This window comes from Mesoplodon mirus (assembly GCF_964341445.2).
Source record: "Mesoplodon mirus genome assembly, chromosome: X".
Classification (NCBI taxonomy): Eukaryota; Metazoa; Chordata; class Mammalia; order Artiodactyla; family Ziphiidae; genus Mesoplodon; species Mesoplodon mirus.
In genome coordinates this window covers 43,648,320-43,669,727 of record NC_138981.1, presented here as the reverse complement: position 1 = coordinate 43,669,727, position 21,408 = coordinate 43,648,320, and positions in this window count along the sequence as shown.

Sequence of the window (21,408 nt, the reverse complement as noted above, 5' to 3'; positions counted from 1 at the left end):
GCTATGAACATTTTGGTACATGTCTCTTTTTTTTTTTTTTTTTTTTTTTTTTTTTTTTTTCTTTTTGCGGTACGCGGGCCTCTCACTGTTGTGGCCTCTCCCGTTGCGGAGCACAGGCTCCGGACGCACAGGCCCAGCGGCCATGGCTCACGGGCCCAGCCGCTCCGCGGCATATGGGATCCTCCCAGACCGGGGCACGAACCCGTATCCCCTGCATCGGCAGGTGGACTCTCAACCACTGCGCCACCAGGGAGGCCCTCTTTTTGAATTATGGTTTTCTCAGGGTATATGCCCAGTAGTGGGATTGCTGGGTCATATGGTAGTTCTATTTGTAGTTTTTTAAGGAACCTCCATACCGTTCTCCATAGCGGCTGTACCAATTCACATTCCCACCAGCAGTGCAAGAGTGTTCCCTTTTCTCCACACCCTCTCCAGCATTTATTGTTTCTAGATTTTTTGATGATGGCCATTCTGACTGGTGTGAGATGATATCTCATTGTAGTTTTGATTTGCATTTCTCTAATGAGTAAAGATGTTGAGCACCCTTTCATGTGTTTGTTGGCAGTCTGTATATCTTCTGTGGAGAAATGTCTATTTAGGTCTTCTGCCCATTTTTGGATTGGGTTGTTTGTTTTTTTGTTATTGAGCTGCATGAGCTGCTTATAAATTTTGGAGATTAATCCTTTGTCCGTTGCTTCATTTGCAAATATTTTCTCCCATTCTGAGGGTTGTCTTTTGGTCTTGTTTATGGTTTCCTTTGCTGTGCAAAAGCTTTTAAGTTTCATTAGGTCCCATGCGTTTATTTTTGTCTTTATTTCCATTTCTCTAGGAGGTGGGTCAAAAAGGATCTTGCTGTGATTTATGTCATAGAGTGTTCTGCCTATGTTTTCCTCTAAGAGTTTGATAGTGTCTGGCCTTACATTTAGGTCTTTAATCCATTTTGAGCTTATTTTTGTGTATGGTGTTAGGGAGTGATCTAATCTCATACTTTTACATGTCCCTATCCAGTTTTCCCAGCACCACTTATTGAAGAGACTGTCCTTTCTCCACTGTACATTCCTGCCTCCTTTATCAAAGATAAGGTGACCATATGTCCGTGGGTTTAACTCTGGGCTTTCTATCCTGTTCCATTGATCTATCTTTCTGTTTTTGTGCCAGTACCATACTGTCTTGATTACTGTAGCTTTGTAGTATAGTCTGAAGTCAGGGAGCCTGATTCCTCCAGCTCCATTTTTCGTTCTCACGATTGCTTTGGCTATTCGGGGTCTTTTGTGTTTCCATACAAATTGTGAAATTTTTTGTTCTAGTTCTGTGAAAAATGCCAGTGGTAGTTTGATAGGGATTGCATTGAACCTGTAGATTGCTTTGGGTAGTAGAGTCATTTTCACAATGTTGACTCTTCCAATCCAAGAACATGGTACATCTCTCCATCTATTTGTATCATCTTTAATTTCTTTCATCAGTGTCTTATAATTTTCTGCATACAGGTCTTTTGTCTCCTTAGGTAGGTTTATTCCTAGATATTTTATTCTTTTTGTTGCAATGGTAAATGGGAGTGTTTCCTTGATTTCACTTTCAGATTTTTCATCATCAGTATATAGGAATGTCAGAGATTTCTGTGCATTAATTTTGTATCCTGCAACTTTACCAAATTCATTGATTAACTCTAGTAGTTTTCTGGTAGCATCTTTAGGATTCTCTATGTATAGTATCATGTCATCTGCAAACAGTGACAGCTTTACTTCTTCTTTTCCAATTTGGATTCCTTTTATTTCCTTTTCTTCTCTGATTGCTGTGGCTAAAACTTCCAAAACTAGGTTGAATAAGAGTGGTGAGAGTGGGCAACCTTGTCTAGTTCCTGATCTTAGTGGAAATGGTTTCAGTTTTTCACCATTGAGGACGATGCTGGCTGTGGGTTTGTCATATATGGCCTTTATTATGTTGAGGAAAGTTCCCTCTATGCCTACTTTCTGCAGGGTTTTTATCATAAATGGGTGTTGAATTTTGTCGAAAGCTTTCTCTGCATCTATTGAGATGATCATATGGTTTTTCTCCTTCAATTTGTTAATATGGTGTATCACGTTGATTGATTTGCGTATATTGAAGAATCCTTGCATTCCTGGAATAAACCCCACTTGATCATGGTGTATGATCCTTTTAATGTGCTGTTGGATTCTGTTTGCTAGTATTTTGTTGAGGATTTTTGCATCTATGTTCATCAGTGATATTGGCCTGTAGTTTTCTTTCTTTGTGACATCCTTGTCTGGTTTTGGTATCAAGGTGATGGTGGCCTCGTAGAATGAGTTTGGGAGTGTTCCTCCCTCTGCTATATTTTGGAAGAGTTTCAGAAGGATAGGTGTTAGCTCTTCTCTAAATGCTTGCTAGAATTCGCCTGTGAAGCCATCTGGTCCTGGGCTTTTGTTTGTTGGAAGAATTTTTATCACAGTTTCAATTTCAGTGCTTGTGATTGGTCTGTTCATATTTTCTATTTCTTCCTGATTCAGTCTTGGCAGGTTGTGCATTTCTAAGAATTTGTCCATTTCTTCCAGGTTGTCCATTTTATTGGCATAGAGTTGCTTATAGTAATCTCTCATGATCTTTTGTATTTCTGTAGTGTCAGTTGTTACTTCTCCTTTTTCATTTCTAATTCTATTGATTTGAGTCTTCTCCCTTTTTTTCTTGATGAGTCTGGCTAATGGTTTATCAATTTTGTTTATCTTCTCAAAGAACCAGCTTTTAGTTTTATTGATCTTTGCTATCGTTTCCTTCATTTCTTTTTCATTTATTTCTGATCTGATTTTTATGATTTCTTTCCTTCTGCTAACTTTGGGATGTTTTTGTTCTTCTTTCTCTAATTGCTTTAGGTGCAAGGTTAGGTTGTTTATTCGAGATGTTTCCTGTTTCTTAAGGTGGGATTGTATTGCTATAAACTTCCCTCTTAGAACTGCTTTTGCTGCATCCCATAGGTTTTGGGTCATCGTGTCTCCATTGTCATTTGTTTCTAGGTATTTTTTTATTTCCTCTTTGATTTCTTCAGTGATCACTTCGTTATTAAGTAGTGTATTGTTTAGCCTCCATGTGTTTGTATTTTTTACAGCTCTTTTCCTGTAATTGATATCTAGTCTCATAGCATTGTGGTCGGAAAAGATACTTGATACAATTTCAATTTTCTTAAATTTACCAAGGCTTGATTTGTGACCCAAGCTATGATCTATCCTGGAGAATGTTCCATGAGCACTTGAGAAAAATGTGTATTCTGTTGTTTTTGGATGGAATGTCCTATAAATATCAATTAAGTCCATCTTGTTTAATGTATCATTTAAAGCTTGTGTTTCCTTATTTATTTTCATTTTGGATGATCTGTCCATTGGTGAAAGTGGGGTGTTAAAGTCCCCTACTATGAGTGTGTTACTGTCAATTTCTCCTTTTATGGCTGTTAGTATTTGCCTTATGTATTGAGGTGCTCCTATGTTTGGTGCATAAATATTTACAATTGTTATATCTTCTTCTTGGATCGATCCCTTGATCATTATGTAGTGTCCTTCTTTGTCTCTTCTAGTAGTCCTTATTTTAAAGTCTATTTTGTCTGATATGATAATTGCTACTCCAGCTTTCTTTTGGTTTCCATTTGCATGGAATATCTTTTTCCATCCCCTTACTTTCAGTCTGTATGTGTCTCTAGGTCTGAAGTGGGTCTCTTGTAGACAGCATATAGATGGGTCTTGTTTTTGTATCCATTCAGCCACTCTGTGTCTTTTGGTGGGAGCATTTAGTCCATTTACATTTAAGGTAATTATCGATATGTATGTTCCTATTCCCATTTTCTTAATTGTTTTGGGTTTGTTATTGTAGGTCTTTTCCTTCTGTTGTGTTTCTTGCCTAGAGAAGTTCCTTTAGCATTTGTTGTAAAGCTGGTTTGGTGGTGCTGAACTCTCTCAGCTTTTGCTTGTCTGTAAACGTTTTAATTTCTCCATCAAATCTGAATGAGATCCTTGCTGGGTAGAGTAATCTTGGTTGAAGGTTTTTCTCCTTCATCACTTTAATTATGTCCTGCCACTCCCTTCTGGCTTGTAGAGTTTCTGCTGAGAGATCAGCTGTTATCCTGATGGGGATTCCCTTGTGTGTTATTTGTTGTTTTTGCCTTGCTGCTTTTAATATGATTTCTTTGTGTTTAATTTTTGACAGTTTGATTAATATGTGTCTTGGCGTATTTCTCCTTGGATTTATTCTGTATGGGACTCTCTGTGCCTCCTGGACTTGATTAACTATTTCCTTTCCCATATTAGGGAAGTTTTCAACTATAATCTCTTCAAATATTTTCTCAGTCCCTTTCTTTTTCTCTTCTTCTTCTGGAACCCCTATAATTCGAATGTTGGTGCGTTTAATGTTGTCCCAGAGGTCTCTGAGACTGTCCTCTGTTCTTTTTTTTTTTTTTTTTTTTTTTTTTTTTTTTTTTTTTTGCTGTACGCGGGCCTCTCACTGCTGTGGCCTCTCCCGTTGCGGAGCACAGGCTCCGGACACACAGGCTCCGCGGCCATGGCTCGCGGGCCCAGCCGCTCCGCGGCATGTGGGATCTTCCGGGATCGGGGCACGAACCCGTGTCCCCTGCATCGGCAGGCGGACTCCCAACCACTGCGCCACCAGGGAAGCCCTGTCCTCTGTTCTTTTCATTCTTTTTTTCTTTATTTTGCTCTGCAGCAGTTATTTCCACTATTTTATCTTCCACCTCACTTATCCGTTCTTCTGCCTCAGTTATTCTGCTATTGATCCCATCTAGAGTATTTTTTATTTCATGTATTGTGTTTTTAATCGATGCTTGATTCATCTTTAGTTCTTCTAGGTCCTTGTTAACTGTTTCTTGCATTTTGTCTATTCTATTTCCAAGATTTTGGATCTGGGAAATAGAATCTTGGATCATCTTTACCATCATTATTCTGAATTCTTTTTCAGGTAGAGTGCCTATTACCTCTTCATTTGTTAGGTCTGGTGGGTTTTTATCTTGCTCCTTCTCCTGCTGTGTGTTTTTCTGTCTTCTCATTTTGCTTATCTTACTGTGTTTGGGGTCTCCTTTTTGCAGGCTGCAGGTTCGTAGTTCCTGTTGTTTTTGGTGTCTGTCCCCAGTGGCTAAGGTTGGTTTAGTGGGTTGTGTAGGCTTCCTGGTGGAGGGGACTAGTGCCTGTGTTCTGGTGGATGAGGCTGGATTTTGTCTTTCTGGTGGGCAGGTCCACGTCTGGTGGTGTGTTTTGGGGTGTCTGTGGACTTTTTATGATTTTAGGCCACCTCTCTGCTAATGGGTGGTGTTGTGTTCCTGTCTTGCTAGTTGTTTGGCTTAGGGTGTCCAGCACTGTAGCCTGCTGGTCGTTGAGTGAAGCTGGGTGCTGGTGTTGAGATGGAGATCTCTGGAAGATTTTCGCCGTTTGATATTATGTGGAGCTGGGAGGTCCCTTGTGGACCAGTGTCCTGAAGTTGGCTCTCCCACCTCAGAGGCACAGCACTGACTCCGGGCTCCTCAATTTGGGATGATGTGTTGTCTATTCATGTATTCCACAGATGCAGGGTACATCAAGTTGATTGTGGAGCTTTAATCCGCTGCTTCTGAGGCTGCTGGGAGAGGTTTCCCTTTCTCTTCTTTGTTCTCACAGCTCCTAGGTCTCAGCTTTGGATTTGGCCCCGCCTCTGCGTGTAGGTCGCCGGAGGGCGTCTGTTCTTCGCTCAGATAGGACAGGGTTAAAGGAGCAGCCTCTTCGGGGACTCTGGCTCACTCAGGCCGGGAGGGAGGGAGGGGCACGGAGTGCGGGGCGAGCCTGCAGCGGCAGAGGTCGGCGTGACGTTGCACCAGCCCGAGGCGCGCCGTGCGTTCTCCCAGGGAAGCCGCCCCTGGATCCCGGGACCCCGGCAGTGGCGGGCTGCACAGGCTCCCGGAAGGGCGGTGTGGGCAGTGACCTGCGCTCGCACACAGGCTTCTTGGCGGCGGCAGCAGCAGCCCCAGCGTCCCACGCCTGTCACTGGGCTCCGCGCTTTCAGTCGCGACTCACGCCCGTCCGTGGAGCTCCTTTAAGCAGCGCTCTTAATCCCCTCTCCTCGCGCACCAGGAAACCAAGAGGGAAGAAAAAGTCTCTTGCCTCTTCGGCAGCTCCAGAGTTTTCCCGGACTCCCTCCCGGCTAGCTGTGGCACATTAGCCCCCTTCAGGCTGAGTTCTCGCCGCCAGCCCCAGTCCTCTCCCTGTGCTCTGACCGAAGCCCGAGCCTCAGCTTCCAGCGCTGCGCGCCCCGGCGGGCGAGCAGACAAGCCTCTCGGGCTGGTGAGTGCCGCTCGGCACCGATCCTCTGTGTGCGGATCTCTCCGCTTTGCCCTACCCAGGTATGTGGGGAGTTTCTTGCCTTTTGGGAGGTCTGGGGTCTTCTGCCAGCGTTCAGTAGGTGTTCTGTAGGAGTTGTTCCACGTGTAGCTGTATTTCTGGTGTATCCGTGGGGAGGAAGGTGATCTCCGCGTCTTACTCTTCCGCCATCTTACCCGGAAGCTGTTGGAAGATTTTTAATCACAGTTTCAATTTCAGTGCTTGTGATTGGTCTGTTTATATTTTCTATTTCTTCCTGATTCAGTCTCAGAAGGTTGTGCTTTTCTACAAATGTGTCCATTTCTTCCAGGTTGTCCATTTTATTGGCATAGAGTTACTTGTAGTAGTCTCTTAGGATGCTTTGTATTTCTGCAGTGTCAGTTGTTACTTCTCCTTTTTCATTTCTAATTCTGTTGATTTGAGTCTTCTCCCTTTTTTTCTTGATGAGCCTGGCTAATGGTTTATCAATTTTGTTTATCTTCTCAAAGAACCAGCTTTTAGTTTTATTGATCTTTGCTATTGTTTTCTTTGTTTCCATTACATTTATTTCTGCTCTGATCTTTATGATTTCTTTCTTTGTACTCACTTTGGGTTTTGTTTGTTCTTCTTTCTCTAGTTCCTTTAGGTGTAACGTTAGATTGTTTATTTGTGATTTTCCTTGTTTCTTGAGGTACGCTTGTATAGCTATCAACTTCCCTCTTAGAACTGCTTTTGCTGCATCCCATAGGTTTTAGATTGTCGTGTTTTCATTGTCATTTGTCTTTCGGTATTTGTTGATTTCCTTTTTGATTTCTTCAGTAATCTCTTAATTATTTAGTAACGTATTGTTTAGTCTCCATGTATTTGGTTGTTTTTTTTTTTACATTTTTTCCCTGTAATTGATTTCTAATCTCATAGTGTTGTGGTCAGAAAAGATGATTCATATGGTTTCAATTTTCTTAAATTTACTGAGGCTTGATTTGTGACCCAAGATGTGATCTATCCTGGAGAATGTTCCGTGCGCACTTGAGAAGAAAGTGTGATCTGCTGTTTTGGATGGAATTTCCTATAAATATCAATTAAATCTCTCTGGTCTATTGTGTCATTTAAGGCTTGTGTTTCCTTATTAATTTTCTGTTTGGATGATCTGTCCATTGGTGTAAGTGAAGTGTTAAAGTCCCCCACTATTATTGTGTTACTGTCAATTTCCTGTTTTATAGCTGTTAACAGTTGCCTTATGTATTGAGGTGCTCCTATGTTGGGTGCATATAAATTTATAATTGTTATATCTTCCTCTTGGATTGACCCCTTGATTATTATGTAGTGTCTTTCCTTGTCTCTTGTAACATTCTTTATTTTAAAGTCTATTTTATCTGATATGAGTATTGCTACTCCAGCTTTCTTTTGATTTCCATTTTCAGGGAATATCTCTTTCCATCCCCTTACTTTCAGTCTGTATGTGTCCCTAGGTCTGAAGTGGGTCTCTTGTAGACAACATATATATGGGTCTTGTTTTTGTATCCATTCAGCGAGCCTCTGTCTTTTGGTTGGAGCATTTAATCCATTCACGTTTAAGGTAATTATCAATATGTATGTTCCTGTTAACATTTTCTTAATTGTTATGGGTTTGTTTTTGTAGGTCCTTTTCTTCTCTTGTGTTTCCCACTTAGAGAAGTTCCTTTAGCATTTGTTGTAGAGCTGGTTTGGTATTGCTGAATTCTCTTAGCTTTTGCTTGTCTGTAAAGATTTGAATTTCTCCATCAAATCTGAATGAGATCCTTGCTGGGTAGAGTAACCTTGGTTGTAGGTTCTTTCCTTTCATCAGTTTAACTATATCATGCCACTCCCTTCTGGCTTGTAGAGTTTATGCTGAGAAATCAGCTGTTAACCTTATGGGAGTTCCCTTGTATGTTATTTGTCATTTTTCCCTTGCTGCTTTCAATAATTTTTCTTTGTCTTTAATTTTTGTCAGTTTGATTACTATGTGTCTCAGTGTGTTTCTCCTTGGGTTTATCCTGCCTGGGACTCTGTGCACTTCCTGGACTTGGGTGGCTATTTCCTTTTCCATGTTAGGAAAGTTTTTGACTATAATCTCTTCAAATATTTTCTCGGGTCCTTTCTCTCTCTCTTCTCCTTCTGGGACCCCTATAATGTGAATGTTGTTGTGCTTAATGTTGTCCCAGAGGTCCCTTAGGCTGTCTCAGTTTCTTTTCATTCTTTTTTCTTTATTCTGTTCCACAGCAGTGAATTCCACCATTCTGTCTTCCAGGTCACTTGTCCGTTCTTCTGCCTCAATTATTCTGCTATTGATTCCCTTTAGTGTATTTTTCATTTCAGTTATTGTATTGTTCATCTCTGTTTGTTTGTTCTTTAATTCTTCTAGGTCTTTATTAAACATTTCTTGCATCTTCTTGATCTTTGCCTCCATTCTTTTTCCGAGGTCATGGATCATCTTCACTATCATTATTCTGAATTCTTTTTCTGGAAGGTTGCCTTCATTTAGTTGTTTTTCTGGGGTTTTATCTTGTTCCTTCATCTAGTACATATCCCTCTGCATTTTCATCTTGTCTATCTTTCTGTGAATGTGGGTTTTGTTCCATAGGCTGTAGGATTGTAATTCTTCTTGCTTCTGCTGTCTGCCCTCTGGTGGATGAGGCTATCTAAGATGCTTGTGCAAATTTCCTGATGGGAGGGACTGGTGGTAGGTAGAGCTGGGTGTTGCTCTGGTGGGCAGAGCTCAGTAAAACTTTAATCTGCTTGTCTGCTGATGGGTGGGGCTGGGTCCCTCCCGGTTGGTTGTTTGGCCTGAGGTGACCCAACACTGTAGCCTACCCAGCTCTTTGTGAGGTTAATGGCAGACTCTGGGAGAGCTCACGCCAAGGAGTACTTCCCAGAAGTTCTGCTGCCAGTGTCATTGTCCTCACAGTGAGCCATGGCCACCCCCCGCCTCTGCAGGAGACCCTCCAACACTAGCAGGTAGGTCTGGTTCAGTCTCCTACGGGGTCACTGCTCCTTCCCCTGGGTCCCGATGCACACGCTACTTTGTGTGCGCCCTCCAAGAGTGGAGTCTCTGTTTCCCCCTGTCCTGTCGAAGTCCTGCAGTCAAATCCCGCTAGCCTTCAATATCTGATTCTCTAGGAATTCCTCCTCCTGTTGCCTGACTCCCAGGTTGGGAAGCCTGACGTGGGGCTCAGAACCTTCACTCCAGTGGGTGCACTTCTGTGGTATAAGTGTTCTCCAGTTTCTGAGTCACTCACCCAGCAGTTATGGGATTTGATTTTATTGTGACTGAGCCTATCCTACCATCTCATTGCAGCTTCTCCTTTGTCTTTGGATGTGGGGTATTTTTTTTTTGGTGAGTTCCAGTGTCATCCTGTCGATGATTGTTCAGCAGTTAGTTGTGATTCCAGTGCTCTCTCAAGAGGGAGTAAGCGCACGTCCTTCTACTCCACCATCTTGAACCAATCTCTCCATCTTCTATGCACCCATTTTAAAACAACCCTTTATTCTCTGTGGTCCTGGGGGACTCACAAATACGGAGCCCTGTTTGCCCTCAAAGCTAAATGATTTAATCCTCAATTTTGAAGATATTTTTGCCAGGTATAGAATTCTAGGTTATCTTTTTTTTTTCAATTAATTATTTTAAAGATGTAATTTCACTGGTCATTTTTATATTTTCCATGTCTCTCTTTGAGTTTTTGACCTTGTGGAATACCATTATAATAACTTTTAATGTCCTTCTCTTCTAATTTTAATATCTATGTCAAATCTGGGTTGGTTTTGATTGATTATTATTTTTATGTTTTCCTACTTTAGCATGAATGGTAAGCTTTGATTGGTTGCCAGATATTGTGAATTTTTTCCTTTTGGGTGTTGGATACTTTTGTATTACTATAAATATTCTTGGACTTTGTTTTGGGATGTAGTTAAGTTTCTTAGATACATTTCTATCCTTTCAGGTCTTGCCCTTAGGATTTGTTAGATGGGGTCCTGAGCAATGCTCAGTCTAAGGTTAATTATTCTCCTGAGACAATTATTCTGAGGCAAGACCTTCCTGAGGACTTTACCCAATGCTTTATGAATTAGGTTTTTTCCAGTCTGGCTGGTGGGAGCAGGTCCTATTCTTGCCCCTGTGTGAGTGCCAAGCGTTGTTCCCTCTAATCCTTTCAGATGGTTCTTTCCGTGTTCTCCTCACATGCATGCACTAATTGGTACTCTTCTGAATATGCAAGAGTACTATCTTCATATCTCCAGGCTTCTCTTTCTGTATTAGTCAGCAATCACTAGGGAAACAGAACCAGCAGGAGTAATCTAGAACAATAGGAAACAATCTAGAATAACATTAGACCAAATATATGAATACTGTGGCCTAGCCAAGTAGACACATACAAAATTAACTGTCACATTTTCTGTGCAGCTTTTTGCTCTTTGGTACTCTGTTCTATCAACTCTAGCTGCTTCAATCTCCCATGAGATTCAGTTCCAAATCCTCAACTCAGGGAGTCAGTTGGGCTCTGCCTCAGTTCCTCCACCCTGAGCCATGGCCTGAGCACTTTCTCAAGGCAGTCTGGGGGAATCATAAGTACTCACCTCATTTGTTTCCCATCTCTCACTTCTTGGATGCCTGCTCTTCAATGCTTAAAACCTGTTCTTTCATTCATTCCGTCAGGTTCCTTTGATTGTTTCAGGTGGAATTGCAAATCTGGTCCCTGTCTATCTTTGATGGAAGCAGAACCAGAATCATGCATTCTTCTCCAATATAACCTCTCAGCGTGACTTAGAAGAAATCTAGACAAAACCAAGCAATTTACTTTCAAATAACTTGGGCCCCTAAAAAAATCTTAATTGGGGACTTCCCTGGTGGCACAGTGGTTAAGAATCCACCTGCCAATGCAGGGGACATGGGTTCGATCCCTGGTCCGGGAAGATCCCACATAAGTACTTATATGAAAACAAACTCAGAATTGCACATTCTTCTCCAAAGTAATTTCTCAATACCAGTTAGAATAAATCTAGTGAAACTAAGCAGTTTGTGTGCAAATTATTTATTTATTTAATAAATTTATTTATTTTTGGCTGTGTTGGGTCTTTTTTGCTGCGCGTGGGCTTTCTCTAGTTGCGGCTAGTGGGGGCTACTCTTCACTGGGGTGTGTGGGCTTCTCATTGTGGTGGCTTTTCTTTGTTGCAGAGCACGGGTCCTAGGCGTGTGGGCTTCAGTAGCTGTGGCACAAGGGCTCAGTAGTTGTGGTTCACGGGCTCTATAGCGCAGGCTCAATAGTTGTGGTGCATGGGCTTAGTTGCTCTGCAGCATGTGGGATCTTCCCAGACCAGGGCTCGAATCCATGTCCCCTGCATTGGCAGGCGGATTCTTAACCACTGTGCCACCAGGGAAGTCCCTGCAAATAATTCGGAATCACATATTTCCTGTAAATAAACTCTTTACAGTGAGTTAAAGCAAATCTAGGTGAAACTAAGAGCTTTATTTAATTAATTAATTCATTTATGGCCACACCACCTGGCTTGTGGGATCTAGTTCCCCAACCAGGGATTGAAACCAGGCCCTTGGCAGTGAAAGTGCAGAGTCCTAACCACTGGACCACCAGGGAATTCCCAAGAGCTTTATTTTAAAACATATTCAGAATCACAAATTTTTCGCAAAAGTAATATTGATAGAGTAAATGAAGATGAAACTAAGCTGTATATGTATAAATAAGCACAGAATCACATATAATTCTAAAAAATAACTCGTGGTGATTTAGTGCAGCTTAAATGGATTTAAACAATATAAGTGAAAACAAGCTTAGAATCACACGTTCTTCTTAGAAGTAATTCCCCAAAGCAGGTTAGGGCAAACCTAGATGAAGAGAAGCAGTACGTTTTAAAACAAGCTCAGAACCTCACACTCTTTGCCAAGGAAACCAATTCTTGAAAGAGCAAATTTAGATTAATCTAAGCAGTATAAGTAAAAATGTGCCCAGAATCACACATTCTCCTCCAAAGTAGCTTCTTACTGTAAGTTAGGGTAAATTTAGATGAAACTCACCAGTATTTGTGGAGACAAGCTCAGTGAAAACAACATCAAAATAACCCATTTTTCTTAAAAGTAACTTCTTATGGCTAGAGAAAATCTTATTATTATAAACAGTATATGTAAAAACAAGATTAGAATAACACATTTTCCTACAAAGTCAGCATAAGGTTAGGTTTAGGGTTAATGTTAGTGTTAGGGATATGGCTAGGTTTAGTATCAGGGTAAGGTGCAGGATCAGGGAAACAGTTAATTTCATGATTAGGGTCAGGGTTAGTTTCAGAATCACTATCAGGATGAGTCAAGTTCATTGTCAGGGTCAGAATTAGGGTTATGTTTAGTATTAACATCAGGGTCAGGGTTAGAGTTAGATGTCAAGTTAGGTCAGGTTCTGGGTGAGGGTCAGTGTTCTGGTTAGGTTTAAGTCACGGTCAGGTTCATGGTTAGGGATAGGTTTAGGGTAAAGATCAAATTTAGGATTAGGTTAGGGGTTAGGCTTAGAGTCAGGGTCATGATCAGGTAATGTTTAGGATCTAGTTTATGGTTAGCTTTAGGGTTAGGGTTTATAATCAGGTTTAGAACCAGGTTTAGGATTATGATTAATGTAAGGGTCAAGTTCATGGTCAGAATCAGTGTTAGGGTTAAGTTTAGGGTGAGGTCAATGTTCAGTTGTTCAATTTCAGGGTCAGGGTTAGATATGGGTGAGAAAGAGGGCCAAGAAGTTCTTTACTTGAGATTGGTTAGATAGTTGGCTGGGGGCACATCTTGGGGATCAGGATCACCCCAGTTCCACAGTAAGCCTCTTCTAAAAAGTCTCTGAGTCCTCTGTGTTGGCCTCCAAGGACTTCCCAGAGACATCCCCCACAGTCTCTGCACCCCCTGACAGGTCCTAGAGGCCTCCTGGTGCTAGTCCTTCTCTTCCTTGACCTCCTCAGGTTAAGAAGGGGGGTCAGAGGACAACCAGGTCTACGTTAGACAGCTAGCTGTTTACAGGTGAGGGAGCATAGTGTTAGGCTTCAGATGGCTCCTGGTCTGCTGAAATTCCACCTGAAAGTCTTCTTCCTTCACTGCAGGGACCCTAAGGGACTCAAGTCACTTCACATGCTATCTGATTTCTCCTAGCTGATAACCAAGGCCAGGATGTCACTGGGTTGCAGTAACCTGGTTAACTTGCTGCAGTTGGAGGAGGAGTTTGGTCTGGAGGTAGGGACCAGCCCTGAATGTCAGGACATTCTTCAAAAAGGCCTCTTCTCCCTCTGAAGAGGCCACAGGGGCTCCTGGCACTGGTCCCACTGATTGCAGAGGTAGGAACCCAGGGCCCAGCAAGCCTATCCTCTGTTGAAGCCTTCAAAGGACCAGGGAGCCTGTCCTACTTCTTTCTGACCTCACCTGCTGAGAACCGGGGCTGGGAAGCAACAGGGTAGAGGTGGAAGAGTTAGCCTCCTGAGGTGTGAGGAGCTTGATCTTGGGCTTTTCCTAGAGCTAAGTGTCTGGAAGGGACCTCCTAAAAGGTCTCTCACCTTGTGTGGAGGTCCATGGGGGCTGAGCAAGTCAATCTAGCTTCCAGAGTCAAGCTGAGCAAGTCAGTCAACCTTCCAGACCATGGCATCAGAGAGTAACAATGTCAGATCACAAGCTGGCTGAAGAGGGTGGAGCTTAGATGAGGTTTCAGATAGTCCCTGTTCCATAGGAGGTTCCCCTGAAAGATGTTTTTATGCTTCACATTGGTCCCTGGGGTCATTCCATGGGATTCCATTGCTCCCTCACATGATAAACTGGGCCACAGATCCCTGGTAGTTATTGGAAGACCAGCTAGATGCAGAGAGGGGCACTGCTTGGGGCCTCAGATCCATCGAGTTCTTGCATTGCCCCTCCTGAAAGGCCACTCACTGCACCCACCACGGAGAACCCCAGGGTTGACTTGTGCCATTTTCATGAATTCTTTTCTCCCCTGCATAAGAGATGAAGTCACTAAGTGCCCAGGTGCAGGCTGTGTGTCTAGCCAACTCTGTTGCAGGAGCATGTGCTGGTATTTGGTTTTACCTCTTTTTCCCAGTGGGTTCTTCCTAAAAAGCCTCTGTACCCTTGGTGTTGGCCCCTGAGGTTGTTCCACTGCTCCCCAACCTCCTCTACCCAAGAAATGGGGCTTCTAGGTGCCTGGGTCATTATCGACAGACCAACCAGCCACAGAGGGTAGAAAGGGCCTGCTCAGGGTCTGTTACTGTTCCTGGTTTTCCTAGGATCAGTCCTGAATGGACCCTGTACCTTCTTTGTAAGACTCCAGGGTCTACCTTTGCTGGTCTCTCCCCATTCCTTTCTCCTCTGCATGAGAAATGGTATCATGAAATACTCGGTTGCGGTCAGGTGGCTAGACAGCTTTGGTGACCACTTGTGAAAGTTGGGACATCCTCTGCAGTGAAAATTGGAGACTTCATCTCATGACTAAGAATAAGGATTTAGATTCTGGAGGTGAAATTGGGACTTAGCATCTCGATGCGTACTGGAGGTTTGGCCTCTAGAGGGGAAACTGGGGAACCTAGTTGATCATGGCACAGGTTGGGAGGCAGAGGTCCTGACAATCTCCGGCAGGAGAGGTCAGGGCTTGGTCTCTGGAGAGAGAGGTTGGAACCTAGTCTCTGAAGCAAAAGGTAAGAGGTAGGTTCTGGAGCTATTTGTTAACCTCTGGGGGTGGGAATTGGGGCACTAGTAGTTGGCAGCAGAGGTTGGGAGTTGGTATCTGGCAGGGGGGAGACAGGATCTAGTGCCTGGTTTGAGGAGCCTGGTGTTATTTACCACCTGGCCTGAGGACATTGGACTCAGTGTCTGATGGGTGCAGGTCAATGTCCAGAAATGTAAAGGGTCTGGGATTTTACCCTACTTGCAAGCTAACAATCTATCCTGTTTCATGGATGCAAGCAGAAGACATAAGACTCCTGGGTCAGAGATAAAGGATTTTACTCTTCACAGCAAAAGCAGTAGCCAGAGTGCTAGTGTGTTGTTTGAACTGGTTCTCCAAGTGGGTAATACAGGTGGGCTTAGATGCACGCCTGTGCACATAGTGGGTGTTGTTATAGAAGAGGAACACTGAATGTGGGGGATTAATTGCTCCTATAATGAGCAGCAACAAACCTGCTTTTTGTCTGGAAGGAAATACTACCTCATTTCTCAAGGGAGCTTGCTACAAATACAACTCTGAAACTGTGTAAAGAGTGACTAAGGCCTTGCATTCTTGGCATGCCCAGCAAGAAATGTGCAGGTACCCTCAGGGATGATGAAAGATTTCCTTTTAAGTCAAGCTGACCAGATGACCTGCTTTGGGGTTTGACAAGGTGTTCTGATTTGGTGGTTGATCTTACTTCTGTGTTCGTAAGTTAACCAGATGTCTTGATTCACTGCCAAGTAGACGTCGTTTTAGAAGTTTGGTTGATTAGATGGCCATCTGGACAATTAGCCAGAAGAGGCTCAGTGCAAGGGGGTTAATGTTTGTCATGGGGGAGGCTTCCACCACCAGGCTAGGGGGCTAGAGCCTGGGTCCCACTAGGTTGAGTTCCTGGGGCTAGGGGTCCTGGAGAGAGCAGGAGAGCCACTCTGGGGGCTTGGGATCACCTGAAATTCCAGGAGATTTCCTCCTCACAGAATACCCCACCTTGGTCCCTGGAGCTCCTCAGACATTTCACCTATCTACCTCTCTGACCTACCTTGAATGACCTACCTCCTCAGCCATTCCACCTCTATCACTGTTTGGAAGTGAATGGGTTAAGAGGCTAGCCAGCTGTATTGGGGGGAAGGGGAAGGTGCTCTGTTTTGTGCTTCAGATCATCCCTGGTCTCCTGCTGGCCTACAATAAAGCTTTCTACATCCTTCTTGGAGTGCTGGGAGTCTCCTCATGCCAGCTCTGTTGCTCTCTGAACTCCCTTGAGAAATGGGGTTGGGAAAGGACCAAGCAGAGATCAGACAGCTAGTGGACTGCAGTGAAGATGGGGGAGAGGCTGGCTGAAGCTTCAGACCCACATGCTCCCTGGAGATCCCCAATGAAAAGGCCTTTGCAGATTGGGTTTGAGCCGAGATATTCATAAACAACTTTATGGAGTTGCTTTTCCCAGCTTCTGGCCTGCATGTGCATGAATTGGATCCTGATTAACATACCAAAGACTTTGAGAACTGAGCTAGTGCTAGATCCCTTCCCTGGTCCCAGACTGACCACTGGGGGGTACACACATGAGACAGACGTGAATAACAGTGAAAAGCCTGTGAAAACTGAACTGACACTGGAACCACACTCACAGAAGATAGGATGGAACTTGTGGACGGAACCTAACCATGCAGATAGTCTAAAACAAATGTATCAACATTCTTCATAGGATTTATTTATTTATTTATTTTTAACAACTTTATTGGAGTATAATTGCTTTACAATGGTGTGTTAGTTTCTGCTTTATAACAAAGTGAATCAGCTATACAAATACATATATCCCCATATCTCTTCCCTCTTGTGTCTCCCTCCCTCCCACCCTCCCTATCCCATCCCTCTAGGTGGTCACAAAGCACCGAGCTGATCTCCCTGTGCTATGTGGCTGCTTCCCACTAGCTATCTATTTTACGTTTGGTAGTGTATATATATCCATGCCACTCTCTCACTTTGTCCCTGTTTACCCTTCCCCCTCCCCATGTCCTCAAGTCCATTCTCTAGTAGGTCTGCGTCTTTATTCCCATCCTGCCCCTAGGTTCTTCATAGCCTATTTTTTTTCTCTTTTTAGATTCCATATATATGTGTTAGCATACAGTATTTGTTTTTCTCTTTCTGACTTACTTCACTCTGTATGACAGACTCTAGGTCCATCCACCTCACTACAAATAACTCAGTTTCATTTCTTTTTATGGCTGAGTAATATTCCATTGTGTATATGTGCCACATCTTCTTCATCCATTCATCTGTCGATGGAAACTTAGGTTGCTTCTGTGTCCTGGCTATTGTAAATAGATCTGCAGTGAACACTGTGGTACATGACTCTTCCTGAATTATCTTAATAGGATTTAAATAAGACCTAGAGTCTCATAATATAATATTCAAAGTGTCCAGGATACAATCCAAAATTACTCAGCATACAAAGAACAATGAAATATTCAATTCAAGTGGGGAATGACAATCAACAGGTGCCAAGAATGAGATAATGCAGACGTTGGAATTATCTGCCAAGCACTTTAAAGAGCTATTATAAAAATGATTGACTGAGCAATCATGAAAATTCTCAAAACAAATATGAAAATGGAAAGTATTGGAATAGAAAAAAGACAAAGATTAACCAAATGGAAATTTTAGAGCTGAAAAATAAAATAACAACAACATCAACAAAATCACTTGATGGACTCAACAGCAGAATAGAGATAACAGAGAAAAAAGCCAGTGAACTTGAAGATAGATCAATAACAATTATCCAACCTGAACAAGAGAGAAAAAATATTTTAAAAAATTAACAGGAACTGTTAATTTCAGGAATTGTACTTCAGGAACCTGTGGGACAACAACAAAAAGTCTAATATTCAAGTAATTGGAGTCCGAGAAAGAAGAATGTGAGGTAGAAAAAAGTATTTTAAGAAATAATGGACCCCCAAACTTCTCAAGTTAGGTAAAAGACATAAGCCTACAGATTCAAGAGGCTGAGCAAACCCCAAACAGGATAAACCCAAAGGAATCCATATCCAAACACATTATAATCAAATTGCTGAAAACTAAAGACAAAATGAATTATCTTGAAATCAGTAAGAGAAAAATGACTCATTACCTGTAGGGGAACAATGATTTCAGCAACTGCAGATTTCTCATCGAAACCATGAAAACCAGAAGGAAATGGCACAACATTTTTAAACTGCTAAAAGGCTGAAAGAAAAGAACTACCAACCATGAAGTCCATATCCAGTGAAAATAGCCTTCAGGAGTGAAGGTGAAATAAAGACATTCTCCTATGAAGGAAAATTAAGAGAATTCATAGCCAGCATACCTGCTCTAAATGAATTGCTAAAGGAAGTTCTTCACACAATAAAAAGGATATAGGAAGGAAACTTGGAATATCAGAAATGAAGGAAGAACAACAGAAATGGTAAGTATCTTGGTAAATATAATAGACTATTCTCCTCTTGAGTTCTTTAAAACATGCTTGGGAGTTCCCTGGTGACCTAGTGGTTAGGATTCCAGGCTTTCACTGCTGTGGCCTGGGTGCAATCCCCGGTCGTGGAACTGTGACTCCTTAAGCCATGCAGCATGGCAAAAAAAAAAAAAAAAAAAAAAAAAAAAAAAAAAAAAGAATAAAACATGCTTGACGGTTGAAAGCAAAAAAATTAACATTGATGAATTTTCAGTGTATATAGATACAGTATACAATACACTTATACATGAAGGAGGAAGTGTAAAGGGACCTATATGGTGGTAAGGTTTATACATTCCAATTAAAGTGATAAGATATTGATTCTAAATAGACTATGAAGAACTAACTAGGTATTTTATAATCCCCAAAGTAGTCATCAAAATTAATGCAAATAGATATAGTCAAAATCATGATAGGTACAAGAATAAGTTCAAATAACCCAAAAGGAGGCAGGGAAGGGCAAACAGAAGAACAATAAACAGGAAAAAGAGAGAGAGAGAAAGCAAATAATAAAATGGCAGACTAAATGCAAACATACCAGAAATTATACCAAGTGTAAATGGTTTAAACACATCAATTAAAATATGAGATTGTCAGAAGATTAAAAAAATGACCCAGTTACACCTGAAACTAACACAATATTGTAAATCAACTATACCTCAATTTAAAAAATGACCCAGCTATATATGCTATGTAGAAGAAACTCACTTTAAATATAATGATATAGGTAGTACTTGAAAAGTAAAAGGTTGGAAAAAGATATACCATGCAAACTTGAACTAAAAGAAACCAACAAAGTAGACTTTATTTATTTATTTATTTATTTATTTTTGGCCATGCCATGGGGCATGCAGGATCTTAATTCCCTGACCAGGGATCGAACCCATGCTCCCTGCATTGGGAGCACGGAGTCTTAACCACTGGACCGCCAGGGAAGTTCCTGACAAAGTAGACTTTAGAGCAAAGAAAATTACCAGAGATAAAGAGAGACCTTACATATTGAAGAAGAGTCAGTTTACCAAGAAGACAAACAATTCTAAAGGTATATGTACCTAATGACAGAGTTCCAAAATACACAAACCAAAAACTGTCAGACTGAACAGAGAAATAAACAAATCCAAAATTATAGTTGGAGATTTCAACACTCCTTTCTCATTAATAGAACTAGAAGACAGAAGCTTAAGAAGGATATAAAATTGAATAACACCTGGGGGCTTCCCTGGTGGTCCAGTGGTTGGGAATCCGCCTTCCAATGCTTAGATCCCTGGTCGGGGAACTAAGATCCCACATGCTGAGGGGCAATTAAAACCCACACACCCCAACTAGAGAGAAGCCTGTGCACCACAACTACTGAGCCCATGTGCTCTAGAGCCCGCGCACCACAACTAGAGAAGCCCGTGTGCCACAACTAGAGAGAAGTCCACAACAAAGAGCCCGCACACTGCAACGAAGACCCAGCGCAGCCAAAAAAAATAATAAAAATAAAATAAAATAAAATAAAAAAATTTTAAAAATCGAACAACATCATCAACTGAATCTGTCATCTGTAGAACACCCCACTTATAACAGCAGAATACACGTTTTTCTCAAGTGCACATAGAACACTTAGCAAGATAGACCATAACCTGGGTCATAAATCAAACTTTAATAAATTTCAAAGACTTGAAATTATAGAAAATATGCTCTCTGACCATAATGGAATTAAACCTGAAGTCAATGCCAAAAAGATAACAGTAAACTCTCCAATCATTTGGAAATTAAACAACACACTCAAAAAGTCTCCAAGGAAATTCGAAAATATTTTGAACTTAACAAAGATGGAAATACAACATATCAGTCTTTGTGGGCTGCAGAAAAAGAAGTGCTGAGAGGAAAAATTATAGCATTAAATGCTTATTTTAGAAAAGAAGAAATGTCTCAAATTCATAATCTAAGATTCCAATTTAAGAAGCTAGAGAAAGAACAACATAAATCAAAATAAAGCAGAAGGAAGAAAATAATGAAGATAAGAGGATAAATCAATGAAATAAAAAATCAGTTCTTTTAAAAGATCAATACACTGATAAACCTCTGGCAAGACTGACAAAGAATAGAGAAGACACAAATAACCAGTACCAGGGAGAAAGGGGGATGTTACTACAAACCTCATAGACATTATTTTTTTTAAAAAAGGAAATACTATGAACAACTCTAAGCACATAAATTTGACAATTTATACGAAAATGAATAGTTCCTTGAAAGCCAGAAACTACCAAACCTCACCAAGATTAAATAGATAACATGAGTAGCCCTATAATTATTAGGGAAAGTTTAAAAAACCTTCTGAAAAAGAAATCTCCAGGTCCAAATGGCTTCACTGGTGAATTTTGCTAAATGTTTAAAGAATAAATAACCATAAATAGACACTATCTTTTCCAGAGAATAGAAGAGGGATTACTGTCTAACTCATTTTCTGAGGCCAGTATTACCCTGATATCAACACCAGGCAAAGATAGTAGAAATAAAGAAAACTAGAGACCAATATCCGTGATGAACATAGATGTAAAAATCCTCAACAAAATTTTAGAATGTTGAATCCAGTAATATATAAAAAGAATAATATGCCACCACCCAGGGTGGGGTTTATCCCAAGGATGCAAAAATCTATCATATTAATGTCTAAAGAAGAAAAACCATATGATCGTATCAACAAATGCAGAAAAAAATTGATAAAATACATCCAGAATACTACTACTGGGCTTCCCTGGTGGCACAGTGGTTAAGAATCCATCTGCCAATGCAGGAGACATGGGTTCGAGCCCTGGTCCGGGAATATCCCACATGCCGCAGAGCAACTAAGCCCACGTGCCACAACTACTGAGCCTGCGCTCTAGATCCCACGAGCCACAACTACTGAAGCCCGCACGCCTAGAGACTGTGC